Consider the following 17,051-nt stretch of genomic DNA (forward strand, 5'->3'; position numbering starts at 1 on the left):
CTGTACTGTGATAGAACGCAAACATCTTCGGCCATCTTCCTGTCTCTCTGTCCTCTGCCTGTCTGTCCATCTGTCTGCTAGCCATTCCCATCTTCCTGTCTCTCTGTCCTCTGCCTGTCTGTCCTTCTGTCTGCTAGCCATTCCCATCTTCCTGTCTCTCTGTCCTCTGCCTGTTTGTCCGTCTGTCTGCTAGCCATTCCCATCTTCCTGTCTCTCTGTCCTCTGCCTGTCTGTCCATCTGTCTGCTAGCCATTCCCATCTTCCAGTCTCTCTGTCTGTCTGCTAGCCTTTCCCATCTTCCTGTCTCTCTGTCCTCTGCCTGTCTGTCCATCTGTCTGCTAGCCTTTCCCATCTTCCTGTCTCTCTGTCCTCTGCCTGTATGTCCATCTGTCTGCTAGCCATTCCCATCTTCCTGTCTCTCTGTCCTCTGCCTGTCTGTTCATCTGTCTGCTAGCCATTCCCATCTTCCTGTCTCTCTGTCCTCTGCCTGTCTGTCCATCTGTCTGCTAGCCATTCCCATCTTCCTGTCTCTCTGTCCTCTGCCTGTTTGTCCGTCTGTCTGCTAGCCATTCCCATCTTCCTGTCTCTCTGCCTGGCTGCCTGTCTGTCCATCTGCCTGCTAGCCTTTCCCATCTTCCTGTCTCTCTGTCCTCTGCCTGGCTGGCTGTCTGTCCATCTGTCTGCTAGCCTTTCCCATCTTCCTGTCTCTCTGTCCTCTGCCTGGCTGCCTGTCTGTCTGTCTGTCTGTCTGCTAGCCTTTCCCATCTTTCTGTCTCTCTGTCCTCTGCCTGTCTGTCCGTCTGTCTGCTAGCCTTTCCCATCTTTCTGTCTCTCTGTCCTCTGCCTGTCTGTCTGTCTGTCTGTCTGTCTGTCTGTCTGTCTGTCTGTCTGTCTGCTAGCCTTTCCCATCTTCCTGTCTCTCTATCCTCTGCCTGTCTGTCCGTCTGTCTGCTAGCCATTCCCATCTTCCTGTCTCTCTGTCCTCTGCCTGTCTGTCCATCTGTCTGCTAGCCATTCCCATCTTCCTGTCTCTCTGTCCTCTGCCTGGCTGCCTGTCTGTCCATCTGTCTGCTAGCCTTTCCCATCTTCCTGTCTCTGTCCTCTGCCTGGCTGCCTGTCTGTCTGTCTGTCTGTCTGTCTGTCTGTCTGTCTGTCTGTCTGTCTGTCTGCTAGCCTTTCCCATCTTCCTGTCTCTCTGTCCTCTGCCTGTCTGTCCATCTGTCTGCTAGCCTTTCCCATCTTCCTGTCCTCTGTCCTCTGCCTGTCTGTCCGTCTGTCTGCTAGCCTTTCCCATCTTCCTGTCTCTCTGTCCTCTGTCCTCTGCCTGTCTGTCGATCTGTCTGCTAGCCTTTCCCATATTCCTGTCTCTGTCCTTTGTCCTCTGCCTGTCTGTCCGTCTGTCTGCTAGCCTTTCCCATCTTCCTGTCTCTCTGTCCTCTGCCTGTCTGTCCGTCTGTCTGCTAGCCTTTCCCATCTTCCTGTCTCTCTGTCCTCTGTCCTCTGCCTGTCTGTCGATCTGTCTGCTAGCCTTTCCCATATTCCTGTCTCTGTCCTTTGTCCTCTGCCTGTCTGTCCGTCTGTCTGCTAGCCTTTCCCATCTTCCTGTCTCTCTGTCCTCTGCCTGTCTGTCCGTCTGTCTGCTAGCCTTTCCCATCTTCCTGTCTCTCTGTCCTCTGTCCTCTGCCTGTCTGTCCGTCTGTCTGCTAGCCTTTCCCATCTTCCTGTCTCTCTGTCCTCTGTCATCTGCCTGTCTGTCCGTCTGTCTGCTAGCCTTTCCCATATTCCTGTCTCTCTGTCCTCTGTCCTCTGCCTGTCTGTCGATCTGTCTGCTAGCCTTTCCCATATTCCTGTCTCTCTGTCCTCTGTCCTCTGCCTGTCTGTCCGTCTGTCTGCTAGCCTTTCCCATCTTCCTGTCTCTCTGTCCTCTGTCCTCTGCCTGTCTGTCCGTCTGTCTGCTAGCCTTTCCCTCTCTCCATTTCACGTATAGTTTAGCTACAGACTTAAAAAGTTCTGGTTTGCTGCAGTGCAAACCAGTTAAATCTTATTTCCTCTCTAAACAAACCCTCCAAACAGTTAACAGTGGTGTGATTTAGACCGGTCATAGAAATCCATATTCATTTACACAGATGCCACGCCAGATCAATGAGGAATAAACAGAGGGAGAATGATTATGATTTTGTTGTCCCGTGCTGTGAAGTCTTATCCATATCTACATAGATGAGCCTAATGTTATTGGCTCCTATTTGTTTCAGACTGTAGGTTTGGTGCAGAGGTTTGTATTGATGTGACTTGTACTGTAGATTTAGCAGGGGTTTATAGATCAGATTTAGCAGGGGTTTGTTTATAGATCAGATTTAGCAGGGGTTTATAGATCAGATTTAGCAGGGGTTTGTTCATAGATCAGATTTAGCAGGGGTTTATAGATCAGTTTTAGCAGGGGTTTATAGATCAGATTTAGCAGGGGTTTATAGATCAGATTTAGCAGGGGTTTGTAGATCAGATTTAGCAGGGATTTAGAGATCAGATTTAGCAGGGGTTTGTAGATCAGATTTAGCTGGAGTTTAGAGATCAGATTTAGCAGGGGTTTGTAGATCAGATTTAGCAGGGGTTTGTAGATCAGATTTAGCAGGAGTTTAGAGATCAGATTTAGCAGGGGTTTAGAGATCAGATTTAGCACATAGCCTGTTAACATGGAATCAAATCAAAGTGTATCTGTCACGTGCGCCAAATACAACAGGTGAAATGCTTCCTTACAGGCTCTAACCAATAGTGCAAAAAAGGTATTAGGTGAACAATAGGTAGGTAAAGAAATAAAACAACAGTAAAAAGACAGGCTATATACAGTAGTGAGGCTATAAAAGTAGCGAGGTTACATACAGACACCGGTTAGTCAGGCTGATTGAGGTGGTATGTACATGTATATATTTTAAAGTGACTATGCATATATAATAAACAGAGAGTAGCGGTAATGTAAAAGAGGTGTTGGCGGGTGGTGAGTGGTGGGTGGTGGGACACAATGCAGATAGACCCTTTCGCCAATGTGCGGGAGCACTGGATGGTCAGCCCAAATGAGGTAGTATGTACATGAAAGTATAGTTAAAGTGACTATGCATATAAGACAAATAGAGAGTAGCAGCAGCGTAATAGAAGGGTTGGGGGAGGCACACAATGCAGATAGACCGGGTAGCCATGTTATCACCTGTTCAGGAGTCTTATGGCTTGGGCTTAAACACTGTTGAGAAGCCTTTTGGTCCTAGACTTGGCACTCCGGTACCACTTGTCATGCGGTAGGTGAGAGAACAGTCTATGACTGGTCATGGGCCAGAATGGCCTGTACCATGAACATGCTGTTGTTTCTTCAATAAAGGGATAAAACATCAGAGAGACATTTGACCATAAATATCCTTCCTTCTTCTAGCCTTTTGTTTGAGCTTCTATGTTTAACTTTCTGTGGAAAGAACAGGTAAAGAGTTCATTTCCACAATTCTTGTTCATTTTTTCACCAGAAGTGATTGATTTACGGTGACCTTCATGTTTGTGTAAAATATTACTGTTGTCCGATTTTTTTTTTTTATTCATAGATTTTATGTTTGTATTAAAAAAATGTTTTTCTTTTTCTACAGGCTATATATCCATTTGCCATTGTTTATCTGGAATGGAGTGTTAGTATACTGCTTTTTGAACTGTGGTATCTTAAGATGAATTCAATCACAATTTAGAAGTTGGGTAGTGCACTTTTCCTCTTGCCATGTCAGTCATTACCTTCTCTATAATGTGTCAGAAATGTCCAGGTCAACTAGACCATGTCAGTCATTACCTTCTCTATAACGTGTCAGAAATGTCCAGGTCAACTAGACCATGTCAGTCATTACCTTCTCTATAACGTGTCAGAAATGTCCAGATCAACTAGACCATGTCAGTCATTACCTTCTCTATAACGTGTCAGAAATGTCCAGATCAACTAGACCATGTCAGTCATTACCTTCTCTATAATGTGTCAGAAATGTCCAGGTCAACTAGACCATGTCAGTCATTACCTTCTCTATAACGTGTCAGAAATGTCCAGATCAACTAGACCATGTCAGTCATTACCTTCTCTATAACGTGTCAGAAATGTCCAGGTCAACTAGACCATGTCAGTCATTACCTTCTCTATAACGTGTCAGAAATGTCCAGGTCAACTAGACCATGTCAGTCATTACCTTCTCTATAACGTGTCAGAAATGTCCAGGTCAACTAGACCATGTCAGTCATTACCTTCTCTATAACGTGTCAGAAATGTCCAGGTCAACTAGACCATGTCAGTCATTACCTTCTCTATAACGTGTCAGAAATGTCCAGGTCAACTAGACCATGTCAGTCATTACCTTCTCTATAACGTGTCAGAAATGTCCAGGTCAACTAGACCATGTCAGTCATTACCTTCTCTATAACGTGTCAGAAATGTCCAGGTCAACTAGACCATGTCAGTCATTACCTTCTCTATAACGTGTCAGAAATGTCCAGATCAACTTGACCATGTAAGCTAAGGTTTTTTATTTTGGTTTTTTTAGCCCATGGACTTTGTTTTAATGTTTGAGTCACTCAAATTTCACACGAATACACATTAGACAGAGCAAAATGTATAGAAGCTTTAAACCTGCAAAATGTTCTCTCCACCAACAAGATGGGTGTTAACAAATTAACATTCACAGTAACGGTTAAGTGGCAATGGTTAAATGATTTAGTTGAGAGCTTCTCTCTCTCCTGATGAGGTGTGTGACCCAAGTGCTGCATGGACCAGAAGGGATTTTTCACTTGAACAGATAAAACTGTAACACACACACACACACACACAGCGTCAAAACCCCAATTCAGTGTAGCGGAAGAGAAAAGTGTTGCATCTGAGATCAAATGCCTGAGACAAAAGCTTGAGTGATATTGGGGAAGAAAAGCCTGCTTCCCACATCTGAAGAAGGTCAAACGCACAGGATTTGTGTGTGCATGTGTGTGTGTGTGTGTGTGTTTCTAGTGGAGTAGTGTGTTTCTAGTGGAGTAGTGTGTTTCTAGTGGAGTAGTGTGTTTCTAGTGGAGTAGTGTGTTTCTAGTGGAGTAGTGTGTTTCTAGTAGGGTAGTGTGTTTCTAGTAGGGTAGTGTGTTTCTAGTAGGGTAGTGTTCTAGTAGTGTGTTTCTAGTGGAGTAGTGTGTTTCTAGTAGGGTAGTGTGTTTCCAGTAGGGTAGTGTGTTTTTAGTAGTGTGATTCTAGTAGAGTAGTGTGTTTCTAGTAGTGTATTTCTAGTAGAGTAGTGTGTTTCTAGTAGAATGGTGTGTTTCTAGTAGTGTGTTTCTAGTAGAATGGTGTGTTTCTAGCAGAGTAGTGTGTTTCTAGTAGAGTGTTTCTAGTAGAGTGTTTCCATTAGAGTAGTGTGTTTCTAGTAGGGTAGTGTGTTTCTAGTAGAGTAGTGTGTTTCTAGTAGAGTAGTGTGTTTCTAGTAGAGTAGTGTGTTTCTAGTAGGGTAGTGTGTTTCTAGTGGAGTAGTGTGTTTCTAGTAGGGTAGTGTGTTTCTAGTAGTGTGTTTCTAGTGGAGTAGTGTGTTTCAGGGGAGTAGTGTGTTTCTAGTAGGGTAATGTGTTTCGAGTAGTGTGTTTCTAGTGGAATAGTGTGTTTCTAGTAGAGTAGTGTATTTCCAGTAGAGTAGTGTGTTTCTAGTAGTGTGTTTCTAGTAGAGTAGTGTGTTTCTAGTAGTGTGTTTCTAGTAGGGTAGTGTGTTTCTAGTAGGGTAGTGTGTTTCTAGTAGGGTAGTGTGTTTCTAGTAGGGTAGTGTGTTTCCAGTAGGGTAGTGTGTTTTTAGTAGTGTGATTCTAGTAGAGTAGTGTGTTTCTAGTAGTGTATTTCTAGTAGAGTAGTATGTTTCTAGTAGAGTAGTGTGTTTCCATTAGAGGAGTGTTTCCATTAGATGAGTGTGTTTACCTTAGAGGAGTGTTTCCATTAGAGGAGTGTTTCCATTAGAGGAGTGTTTCCATTAGATGAGTGTGTTTCCATTAGATGAGTGTGTTTCCATTAGATGAGTGTGTTTCATTAGATGAGTGTGTTTCCATTAGGATGAGTGTGTTTCCATTAGAGGGTAGTGTGTTTCCATTAGAGTAGTGTGTTTCCATTAGATGAGTGTGTTTCCATTAGAGTAGTGTGTTTCCATTAGAGGAGTGTGTTTCCATTAGATGAGTGTGTTTCATTAGAGGAGTGTGTTTCCATTAGATGAGTGTGTTTCCATTAGATGAGTGTGTTTCCATTAGATGAGTGTGTTTCCATTAGAGAGTGTGTTTCCATTAGATGAGTGTGTTTCCATTAGAGGAGTGTTTCCATTAGTAGTGTGTTTCCATTAGAGGAGTGTGTTTCATTAGATAGAGTGTTTCCATTAGAGGAGTGTGTTTCCATTAGATGAGTGTGTTTCAGTTAGAGAGTGTTTCCATTAGAGGAGTGTGTTTCCATTAGAGGAGTGTGTTTCCATTAGAGTAGTGTGTTTCTAGTGGAGTAGTGTGTTTCTAGTAGAGTAGTGTGTTTCTAGTGTGTTTCCATTAGAGTAGTGTGTTTCTAGTAGAGTAGTGTGTTTCCATTAGAGGAGTGTGTTTCCATTAGAGGAGTGTGTTTCCATTAGAGGAGTGTGTTTCCATTAGAGGAGTGTGTTTCCATTAGAGGAGTGTGTTTCCATTAGAGGAGTGTGTTTCCATTAGAGGAGTGTGTTTCCATTAGAGGAGTGTGTTTCCATTAGAGGAGTGTGTTTCCATTAGAGGAGTGTGTTTCCATTAGAGGAGTGTGTTTCCATTAGAGGAGTGTGTTTCCATTAGAGGAGTGTGTTTCCATTAGAGGAGTGTGTTTCCAGTAGAGGAGTGTGTTTCCATTAGAGGAGTGTGTTTCCATTAGAGGAGTGTGTTTCCATTAGAGGAGTGTGTTTCCATTAGAGGAGTGTGTTTCCATTAGAGGAGTGTGTTTCCATTAGAGGAGTGTGTTTCCATTAGAGGAGTGTGTTTCCATTAGAGGAGTGTGTTTCCATTAGAGGAGTGTGTTTCCATTAGAGGAGTGTGTTTCCATTAGAGGAGTGTGTTTCCATTAGAGGAGTGTGTTTCCATTAGAGGAGTGTGTTTCCATTAGAGGAGTGTGTTTCCAGTAGAGGAGTGTGTTTCCATTAGAGTGTGTGTTCCATTAGAGGAGTGTGTTTCCATTAGAGGAGTGTGTTTCCATTAGAGAGTGTGTTTCCATTAGAGGAGTGTGTTTCCATTAGAGGAGTGTGTTTCCATTAGAGGAGTGTGTTTCCATTAGAGAGTGTGTTTCCATTAGAGGAGTGTGTTTCCATTAGAGGAGTGTGTTTCCATTAGAGAGTGTGTTTCCATTAGAGGAGTGTGTTTCCATTAGAGGAGTGTGTTTCCATTAGAGGAGTGTGTTTCCATTAGAGGAGTGTGTTTCCATTAGAGGAGTGTGTTTCCATTAGAGTAGTGTGTTTCCATTAGAGGAGTGTGTTTCCATTAGAGGAGTGTGTTTCCAGTAGAGGAGTGTGTTTCCATTAGAGGAGTGTGTTTCCATTAGAGTAGTGTGTTTCCATTAGAGGAGTGTGTTTCCATTAGAGGAGTGTGTTTCCATTAGAGGAGTGTGTTTCCATTAGAGGAGTGTGTTTCCATTAGAGGAGTGTGTTTCCATTAGAGGAGTGTGTTTCCATTAGAGGAGTGTGTTTCCATTAGAGGAGTGTGTTTCCATTAGAGGAGTGTGTTTCCATTAGAGTAGTGTGTTTCCATTAGAGGTGTGTTTCCATTAGAGGAGTGTGTTTCCAGTAGAGGAGTGTGTTTCCAGTAGAGAGTGTGTTTCCATTAGAGGAGTGTGTTTCCATTAGAGGAGTGTGTTTCCATTAGAGGAATGTGTTTCCATTAGAGGAGTGTGTTTCCATTAGAGGAGTGTGTTTCCATTAGAGGAGTGTGTTTCCATTAGAGGAGTGTGTTTCCATTAGAGGAGTGTGTTTCCATTAGAGGAGTGTGTTTCCATTAGAGGAGTGTGTTTCCATTAGAGGAGTGTGTTTCCATTAGAGGAGTGTGTTTCCATTAGAGGAGTGTGTTTCCATTAGAGGAGTGTGTTTCCATTAGAGGAGTGTGTTTCCATTGGAGGAGTGTGTTTCCATTAGAGGAGTGTGTTTCCATTAGAGGAGTGTGTTTCCATTAGGGTAGTGTGTTTCCATTAGAGGAGTGTGTTTCCATTAGAGTAGTGTGTTTCCATTAGAGAGTGTGTTTCCATTAGAGTAGTGTGTTTCCATTAGAGGTGTGTTTCCATTGGATAGTGTGTTTCCATTAGAGGAGTGTGTTTCCATTAGAGGAGTGTTTCCATTAGAGGTGTGTTTCCATTAGAGGAGTGTGTTTCCATTAGAGGAGTGTGTTTCCATTAGAGGAGTGTTTCCATTAGAGGAGTGTTTCCATTAGAGGAGTGTGTTTCCATTAGAGGAGTGTGTTTCCATTAGAGGAGTGTGTTTCCATTAGAGGAGTGTGTTTCCATTAGAGGAGTGTGTTTCCATTAGAGGAGTGTGTTTCCATTAGAGGAGTGTGTTTCCATTAGAGGAGTGTGTTTCCATTAGATGGAGTGTGTTTCCAGTAGAGGAGTGTGTTTCCATTAGAGGAGTGTGTTTCCATTAGAGGAGTGTGTTTCCATTAGAGGAGTGTGTTTCCAGTAGAGAGTGTGTTTCCAGTAGAGGAGTGTGTTTCCATTAGAGGAGTGTGTTTCCATTAGAGGAGTGTGTTTCAGTAGAGGAGTGTGTTTCCAGTAGAGGAGTGTGTTTCCAGTAGGAGTGTTTCCATTAGAGGAGTGTGTTTCCATTAGAGGAGTGTGTTTCCATTAGAGGAGTGTGTTTCCATTAGAGGAGTGTGTTTCCATTAGAGGAGTGTGTTTCCATTAGAGGAGTGTGTTTCCATTAGAGGAGTGTGTTTCCATTAGAGGAGTGTGTTTCCATTAGGGGAGGAGTGTTTCCATTAGAGTAGTGTGTTTCCATTAGAGAGTGTGTTTCCATTAGAGGAGTGTGTTTCCATTAGAGGAGTGTGTTTCCATTAGAGGAGTGTGTTTCCATTAGAGGAGTGTGTTTCCATTAGAGGAGTGTGTTTCCATTAGAGGAGTGTGTTTCCATTAGAGGAGTGTGTTTCCATTAGAGGAGTGTGTTTCCATTAGATGAGTGTGTTTCCATTAGATGAGTGTGTTTCCATTAGAGGAGTGTGTTTCCATTAGAGGAGTGTTTCCATTGGAGGAGTGTTTCCATTAGAGGAGTGTTTCCATTAGAGGAGTGTTTCCATTAGAGGAGTGTTTCCATTAGAGGAGTGTTTCCATTAGAGGAGTGTTTCCATTAGAGGAGTGTGTTTCCATTAGAGGAGTGTGTTTCCATTAGAGGAGTGTGTTTCCATTAGAGGAGTGTGTTTCCATTAGAGGAGTGTGTTTCCATTAGAGGAGTGTGTTTCCATTAGAGGAGTGTGTTTCCATTAGAGGAGTGTGTTTCCATTAGAGGAGTGTGTTTCCAGTAGAGGAGTGTGTTTCCATTAGAGGAGTGTGTTTCCATTAGAGGAGTGTGTTTCCAGTAGAGGAGTGTGTTTCCAGTAGAGGAGTGTGTTTCCAGTAGAGGAGTGTGTTTCCATTAGAGGAGTGTGTTTCCATTAGAGGAGTGTGTTTCCATTAGAGGAGTGTGTTTCCATTAGAGGAGTGTGTTTCCATTAGAGAGTGTGTTTCCATTAGAGGAGTGTGTTTCCATTAGAGGAGTGTGTTTCCATTAGAGGAGTGTGTTTCCATTAGAGGAGTGTGTTTCCATTAGAGGAGTGTGTTTCCATTAGAGGAGTGTGTTTCCATTAGAGGAGTGTGTTTCCATTAGAGGAGTGTGTTTCCATTAGATGAGTGTGTTTCCATTAGGGAGTGTGTTTCCATTAGAGGAGTGTGTTTCCATTAGAGAGTGTGTTTCCATTAGAGGAGTGTGTTTCCATTAGAGGAGTGTGTTTCCATTAGAGGAGTGTGTTTCCATTAGAGGAGTGTGTTTCCATTAGAGGAGTGTGTTTCCATTAGAGGAGTGTGTTTCCATTAGAGGAGTGTGTTTCCATTAGAGGAGTGTGTTTCCATTAGAGGAGTGTGTTTCCATTAGAGGAGTGTGTTTCCATTAGAGGAGTGTGTTTCCATTAGAGGAGTGTGTTTCCATTAGAGGAGTGTGTTTCCATTAGAGGAGTGTGTTTCCATTAGAGGAGTGTGTTTCCATTAGAGGAGTGTGTTTCCATTAGAGAGTGTGTTTTCCATTAGAGGAGTGTGTTTCCATTAGAGGAGTGTGTTTCCAGTAGAGGAGTGTGTTTCCATTAGAGGAGTGTGTTTCCATTAGAGGAGTGTGTTTCCATTAGAGGAGTGTGTTTCCATTAGAGGAGTGTGTTTCCATTAGAGGAGTGTGTTTCCATTAGAGGAGTGTGTTTCCATTAGAGGAGTGTGTTTCCATTAGAGGAGTGTGTTTCCATTAGAGGAGTGTGTTTCCATTAGAGGAGTGTGTTTCCATTAGAGGAGTGTGTTTCCATTAGAGGAGTGTTTCCATTAGAGGAGTGTGTTTCCATTAGAGGAGTGTGTTTCCATTAGAGGAGTGTGTTTCCATTAGAGGAGTGTGTTTCCAGTAGAGGAGTGTGTTTCCATTAGGGAGTGCGTTTCCAGTAGAGAGTGCGTTTCCAGTAGAGTAGTGTGTTTCCATTAGTTTCCATTAGGTGTGTTTCCATTAGAGGTGTGTTTCCATTAGAGGTGTGTTTCCATTAGAGAGTGTGTTTCCATTAGAGAGTGTGTTTCCATTAGAGGAGTGTGTTCCATTAGAGGAGTGTGTTTCCATTAGAGGAGTGTGTTTCCATTAGAGGAGTGTGTTTCCATTAGAGGAGTGTGTTTCCATTAGAGGAGTGTGTTTCCATTAGAGGAGTGTGTTTCCATTAGAGGAGTAGTGTTTCCATTAGAGAGTGTGTTTCCATTAGAGTAGTGTGTTTCCATTAGAGTAGTGTGTTTCCATTAGAGTAGTGTGTTTCCATTAGAGTAGTGTGTTTCCATTAGAGTAGTGTGTTTCCATTAGAGAGTGTGTTTCCATTAGAGGAGTGTGTTTCCATTAGAGGAGTGTGTTTCCATTAGAGGAGTGTGTTTCCATTAGAGTAGTGTGTTTCCATTAGAGTAGTGTGTTTCCATTAGAGTAGTGTGTTTCCATTAGAGTAGTGTGTTTCCATTAGAGGAGTGTGTTTCCATTAGAGGAGTGTGTTTCCATTAGAGGAGTGTGTTTCCAGTAGAGGAGTGTGTTTCCAGTAGAGGAGTGTGTTTCCATTAGAGTAGTGTGTTTCCAGTAGAGGAGTGTGTTTCCATAGAGAGTGTGTTTCCAGTAGAGGAGTGTGTTTCCATTAGAGGAGTGTGTTTCCAGTAGAGGAGTGTGTTTCCATTAGAGGAGTGTGTTTCCATTAGTAGAGGAGTGTGTTTCCATTAGAGGAGTGTGTTTCCATTAGAGGAGTGTGTTTCCATTAGAGAGTGTGTTTCCATTAGAGGAGTGTGTTTCCATTAGAGAGTGTGTTTCCATTAGAGGAGTGTGTTTCCATTAGAGGAGTGTGTTTCCATTAGAGAGTGTGTTTCCATTAGAGGAGTGTGTTTCCATTAGAGAGTGCGTTTCCATTAGAGTAGTGTGTTTCCATTAGAGTAGTGCGTTTCCATTAGGGTAGTGTGTTTCCATTAGGGTAGTGTGTTTCCATTAGAGTGCGTTTCCATTAGAGAGTGTGTTTCCATTAGAGAGTGTGTTTCCATTAGAGTGTGTTTCCATTAGAGTAGTGTGTTTCCATTAGAGTAGTGTGTTTCCATTAGAGTAGTGTGTTTCCATTAGAGTAGTGTGTTTTCATTAGAGTAGTGTGTTTTCATTAGAGTAGTGTGTTTCTAGTAGGTAGTGTGTTTCTAGTGGAGTAGTGTGTTTCTAGTGGAGTAGTGTGTTTCCAGTAGAGTAGTGTGTTTCCATTAGAGTAGTGTGTTTCCATTAGAGGAGTGTGTTTCCATTAGAGGAGTGTGTTTCCATTAGAGTAGTGTGTTTCCATTAGTAGTGTGTTTCCATTAGAGAGTGTGTTTCCATTAGAGTAGTGTGTTTCCATTAGAGTAGTGTGTTTCCATTAGAGGAGTGTGTTTCCATTAGAGGAGTGTGTTTCCATTAGAGTAGTGTGTTTCCATTAGAGTAGTGTGTTTCCATTAGTTTCCATTAGGAGTGTGTTTCCATTAGAGGAGTGTGTTTCCATTAGAGTAGTGTGTTTCCATTAGAGGAGTGTGTTTCCATTAGAGGAGTGTTTCCATTAGAGGAGTGTGTTTCCATTAGAGGAGTGTGTTTCCATTAGAGGAGTGTTTCCATTAGAGTAGTGTGTTTCCATTAGAGTAGTGTGTTTCCATTAGAGGAGTGTGTTTCCATTAGAGTAGTGTGTTTCCATTAGAGTAGTGTGTTTCCATTAGAGTAGTGTGTTTCCATTAGAGAGTGTGTTTCCATTAGAGTAGTGTGTTTCCATTAGAGTAGTGTGTTTCCATTAGAGGAGTGTGTTTCCATTAGAGTAGTGTGTTTCCATTAGAGGAGTGTGTTTCCATTAGAGGAGTGTGTTTCCATTAGAGAGTGTGTTTCCATTAGAGAGTGTGTTTCCATTAGAGTGTGTTTCCATTAGAGAGTGTGTTTCCATTAGAGGAGTGTGTTTCCATTAGAGTAGTGTGTTTCCATTAGAGGAGTGTGTTTCCATTAGAGGTTTCCAGTGTGTTTCCATTAGAGGAGTGTGTTTCCATTAGAGGAGTGTGTTTCCATTAGAGGAGTGTGTTTCCATTAGAGAGTGTGTTTCCATTAGAGGAGTGTGTTTCCATTAGAGGAGTGTGTTTCCATTAGAGGAGTGTGTTTCCATTAGAGGAGTGTGTTTCCATTAGAGAGTGTGTTTCCATTAGAGGAGTGTGTTTCCATTAGAGTAGTGTGTTTCCATTAGAGGAGTGTGTTTCCATTAGAGGAGTGTGTTTCCATTAGAGGAGTGTGTTTCCATTAGAGGAGTGTGTTTCCATTAGAGGAGTGTGTTTCCATTAGAGGAGTGTGTTTCCATTAGAGGAGTGTGTTTCCATTAGTAGTGTGTTTCCATTAGAGTAGTGTGTTTCCATTAGAGGAGTGTGTTTCCATTAGAGGAGTGTGTTTCCATTAGAGGAGTGTGTTTCCATTAGAGGAGTGTGTTTCCATTAGAGTAGTGTGTTTCCATTAGAGTAGTGTGTTTCCATTAGAGTAGTGTGTTTCCATTCGAGTAGTGTGTTTCCATTCGAGTAGTGTGTTTCCATTAGAGTAGTGTGTTTCCATTAGAGTAGTGTGTTTCCATTAGAGTAGTGTGTTTCCATTAGAGTAGTGTGTTTCCAGTAGAGTAGTGTGTTTTCTGTAGGGTAGTGTGTTTTCTGTAGGGTAGTGTGTTTTCAGTAGGGTAGTGTGTTTTCAGTAGGGTAGTGTGTTTTCTGTAGGGTAGTGTGTTTTCTGTAGGGTAGTGTAGTTCTCGTAGTGTAGTGTGTTTCTGGTAGTGTGTTTTCTGTAGGGTAGTGTGTTTTCGGTAGGGTAGTGTGTTTCCAGTAGAGTAGTGTGTTTTCTGTAGGGTAGTGTGTTTTCTGTAGGGTAGTGTGTTTCCAGTAGAGTAGTGTGTTTTCTGTAGGGTAGTGTAGTTCTCGTAGTGTAGTGTGTTTCTAGTTGTGTAGTGTGTTTCTGGTAGGGTTGTTTTTTTCTTGTAGGGTAGTGTATTTCTTGTAGCATCATGTTTGGCCATTAGGGTAGTGTGTTTGTAACAAGATCCCCAAACTCATGGAAGTTTGTCTTGTTTTCCACGTTTCAGGGTGACTTTTCACCATCTTTCATTACTGTCAGAGACAGAGAGAAATGCAAGAGAGTGATAAAACAAAGGCATTTAGCCTGTCAAACCAACTCAGAGAAGGTGGATTGTAACTTGTAGCTTCAGTGAAAACATCATTTTCCCACCCTAGACTATTTTGTCCAAATCATGCTGTGTTGTTGTTGCTTTGTGGTTCTAGTTGAGACCTTTTTGGCATTACCCTCAATGGAAGACAGACAAATATAATCTGCCTTTGGTGTTTCCAACAGCTGGCATTCTTTATTTCCCACCCACCCGTGCTACTCTCCACTCAAACCTACTACTGCGCCCAATCAGACATGTCCTTATGCAACGCTCCTCTCAATCGCGCCTCGTAGACTTTTCCCAACCACTTAAATGGCCTGTTTCATGTTAACATACACAACCTTTCAGAGGTTTGGGGTCAAAGGAGTTGTCTGTCCCGGAGTCGCCTCTTCACTGTTGATGTTGAGACTGGTGTTTTGTGGCTACTATTTAATGAAGCTGCCAGTTGAGGACTCTTGAGGTGTCTTTTTCTCAAACTAGACACTCTAATGTATTTGTCCTCTTGCTCAGTTGTGCACCGGGGCCCCCCACTCCTCTTTCTATTCTGGTTAGAGCCAGTTTGCGCTGTTCTGTGAAGGGATTAGTACACAGCATTGTAGAAGATCTTCAGTTTCTTGGCAATTTCTCACATGGAATAGCCTTAATTTCTCAGAACAAGAATAGACTGACGAGTTTCAAAAGAAAGGTTTTTCTTTCTGGCCATTTTGAGCCTTTAATCGAACCCACAAGTGCTGATGCTCCAGATACTCGTCTAAAGAAAGCCAGTTTTATTGCTTCTTTAATCAGGACAACAGTTTTCAGCTGTGTTAACATCATTGCAAAAGGGTTTTATAAAGATCAATTATCATTTTAAAATTATAAACTTGTATTAGCTAACACAACGTGCCATTGGAACACAGGAGTGATGATAATGATAATGGGCCTCTGTACGTCTTTGTAGAGATTCCATAAAAATTCTAGCGTTTCCAGCTACAATAGTAATTTACAACATTAACAATGTCTACACTGTATTTCTGATCAATTTTACGTTTTTTTAATGGACAAAAAATGTGCTTTTATTTAAAAAATAAGGACATTTCTAAGTGACCCCAAACTTTTGAACGGTATTGTATGTACAGTATAATACACTGATAGCTGTTGGGTCTTCTGTAATAATGTCTTTGTATAATCAGAAGCTTAGTGTATACAGTATATTGGTATGTTTTAGCTGCATTAGCGTATGTTCAGTGTATGCTAGCTAGCCTGTCTGTGCTGTCCTTGTGCTGCTGTATGTTGTTGACAGGCCATGTATTCCCCAGGCTCTCCTGTCTCTCTTTAATTATGTTTCTCTCTTTGGTTCTCTCTCTCCTCTCTCTCTCATGAATGGAGATCTGTTCATGTCGACCTTTAGTGAATATTGTTGTCCTTCACTGTGGCCGCCACTTGCTTGTTCACCCTTTTCCCTCTCTGTCTCTACCTCTCTCTCACTGTGCTGTACAAAGCGGATTACATTCACTCACAGAGGGGGTCAACCGCCACAGGCTCGGAGGGATGTTCCCAAAGTTCTTCATTTCTCATTCATCCTCTATTCTTCCCTTATGCTGTCATTTAGGTTCCTTTCACACACCCCTGTTGTCTCCCTCCCTCCCTCCCTCCTTCTCTCCATTCAATTCAATTCAATTCAAGGGCTTTATTGGCATGGGAAACATATGTTAACATTGCCAAAGCAAGTGAGGTAGATAATATACAATAAAATGAACAGTAAACATTACACTCAGAGGTTCCAAAAGAATAAAGACATTTCAAATGTCATATTATGTCTATATAGTGTTGTAACGATGTGCACATAGTTAAACTACAATAGGGAGAATAAATAAACAAAAATATGGGTTGTTTTAACAGTGGTGTTTGTTCTGGCAACAGGTCACAAATCTTGCTGCTATGATGGCACACTGTGGTATTTCACCCAGTAGATATGGGAGTTTACTCTGCCTACCTCCGCCTTACCCCTCTCCCTAGCTACCTCCCTCTCTCCCTCTCCCACTACTACCCCTCCACCACCCCTCCCTCTCTCCCTCTCCCACTACTACCCCTCCACCACCCCTCACTCACTCTCTCTCCCACTACTAACCCTCCACCACTACCCCTCACTCTCTCTCCCACTACTACCACTCCAAACCCCTCACTCCTCTCTCCCACTACTACCCCTCCACCACCCCCCACTCACTCTCTCTCCCACTACTACCCCTACCAAACCACTCCCTCTCCCACCTCTCCACCACTCCCCTCACTCTCTCTCCCACTACTACCCTCTACCAAACCCCTCACTCTCTCTCCCACTACTACCCCTCCACCACCCTCCCCCCCCTCACTCTCTCTCCCACTACTACCCCTCCACCACCCCCCCTCACTATCTCTCCCACTACTACCCCTCTAACACCAACCCCCTCACTCTCTCTCCCACTACTACCCCTCTACCAAACCCCTCACTCTCTCTCCCACTACTACCCCTCCACCACCCCTCCCTCACTCTCTCTCCCACTACTACCCCTCCACCACCCCTCCCTCACTCCCTCTCCCACTACTAACCCTCCACCACCCCTCCCCACTCTCTCTCCCACTACTACCCCCCCCTCCCTCACTATCTCTCCCACTACTACCCTCTAACACCAGCCCTCACTCTCTCTCCCACTACTACCCCTCTACCCCCCTCACTCTCTCTCCCACTACTACCCCTCCACCACACCCCCTCACTCCCTCCCACTACTCTCCCACTACTACCCTCTCTACTACCACCACCCCCTCACTCCCTCTCTCCCACTACTACCCCTCCACCACCACCCCTCACTCCCCTCCACCACCCCTACCCCTCCACCACCACCCCTCACTCTCTCTCCCACTACTACCCTCCACCCCCTCCCTCACTCTCTCTCCCCACTACTAACCCTCCACCACCCCTCCCTCACTCTCTCTCCCACTACTACCCCTCCACCACCCCTCCCTCACTATCTCTCCCACTACTACCCCTCTAACACCACCCCTCACTCTCTCTCCCCACTACTACCCCTCTCTCTCTCCCCAAACCCCTCACTCTCTCTCTCTCCCACTACTACCCTAACGCCTCCAACCCCCTCACTCCTCTC

General features: G+C 43.4%; 1 protein-coding gene across 1 annotated transcript in view; it reads left to right on the forward strand.

The window, feature by feature from the left end:
* The window catches only part of LOC135546636 (protocadherin Fat 3-like), a 333,832-nt gene that overhangs the window by 234,980 nt on the left and 81,801 nt on the right, over window positions 1-17,051 (forward strand).

This window comes from Oncorhynchus masou, chromosome 9, assembly GCF_036934945.1.
Source record: "Oncorhynchus masou masou isolate Uvic2021 chromosome 9, UVic_Omas_1.1, whole genome shotgun sequence".
NCBI classification, from domain to species: Eukaryota; Metazoa; Chordata; class Actinopteri; order Salmoniformes; family Salmonidae; genus Oncorhynchus; species Oncorhynchus masou.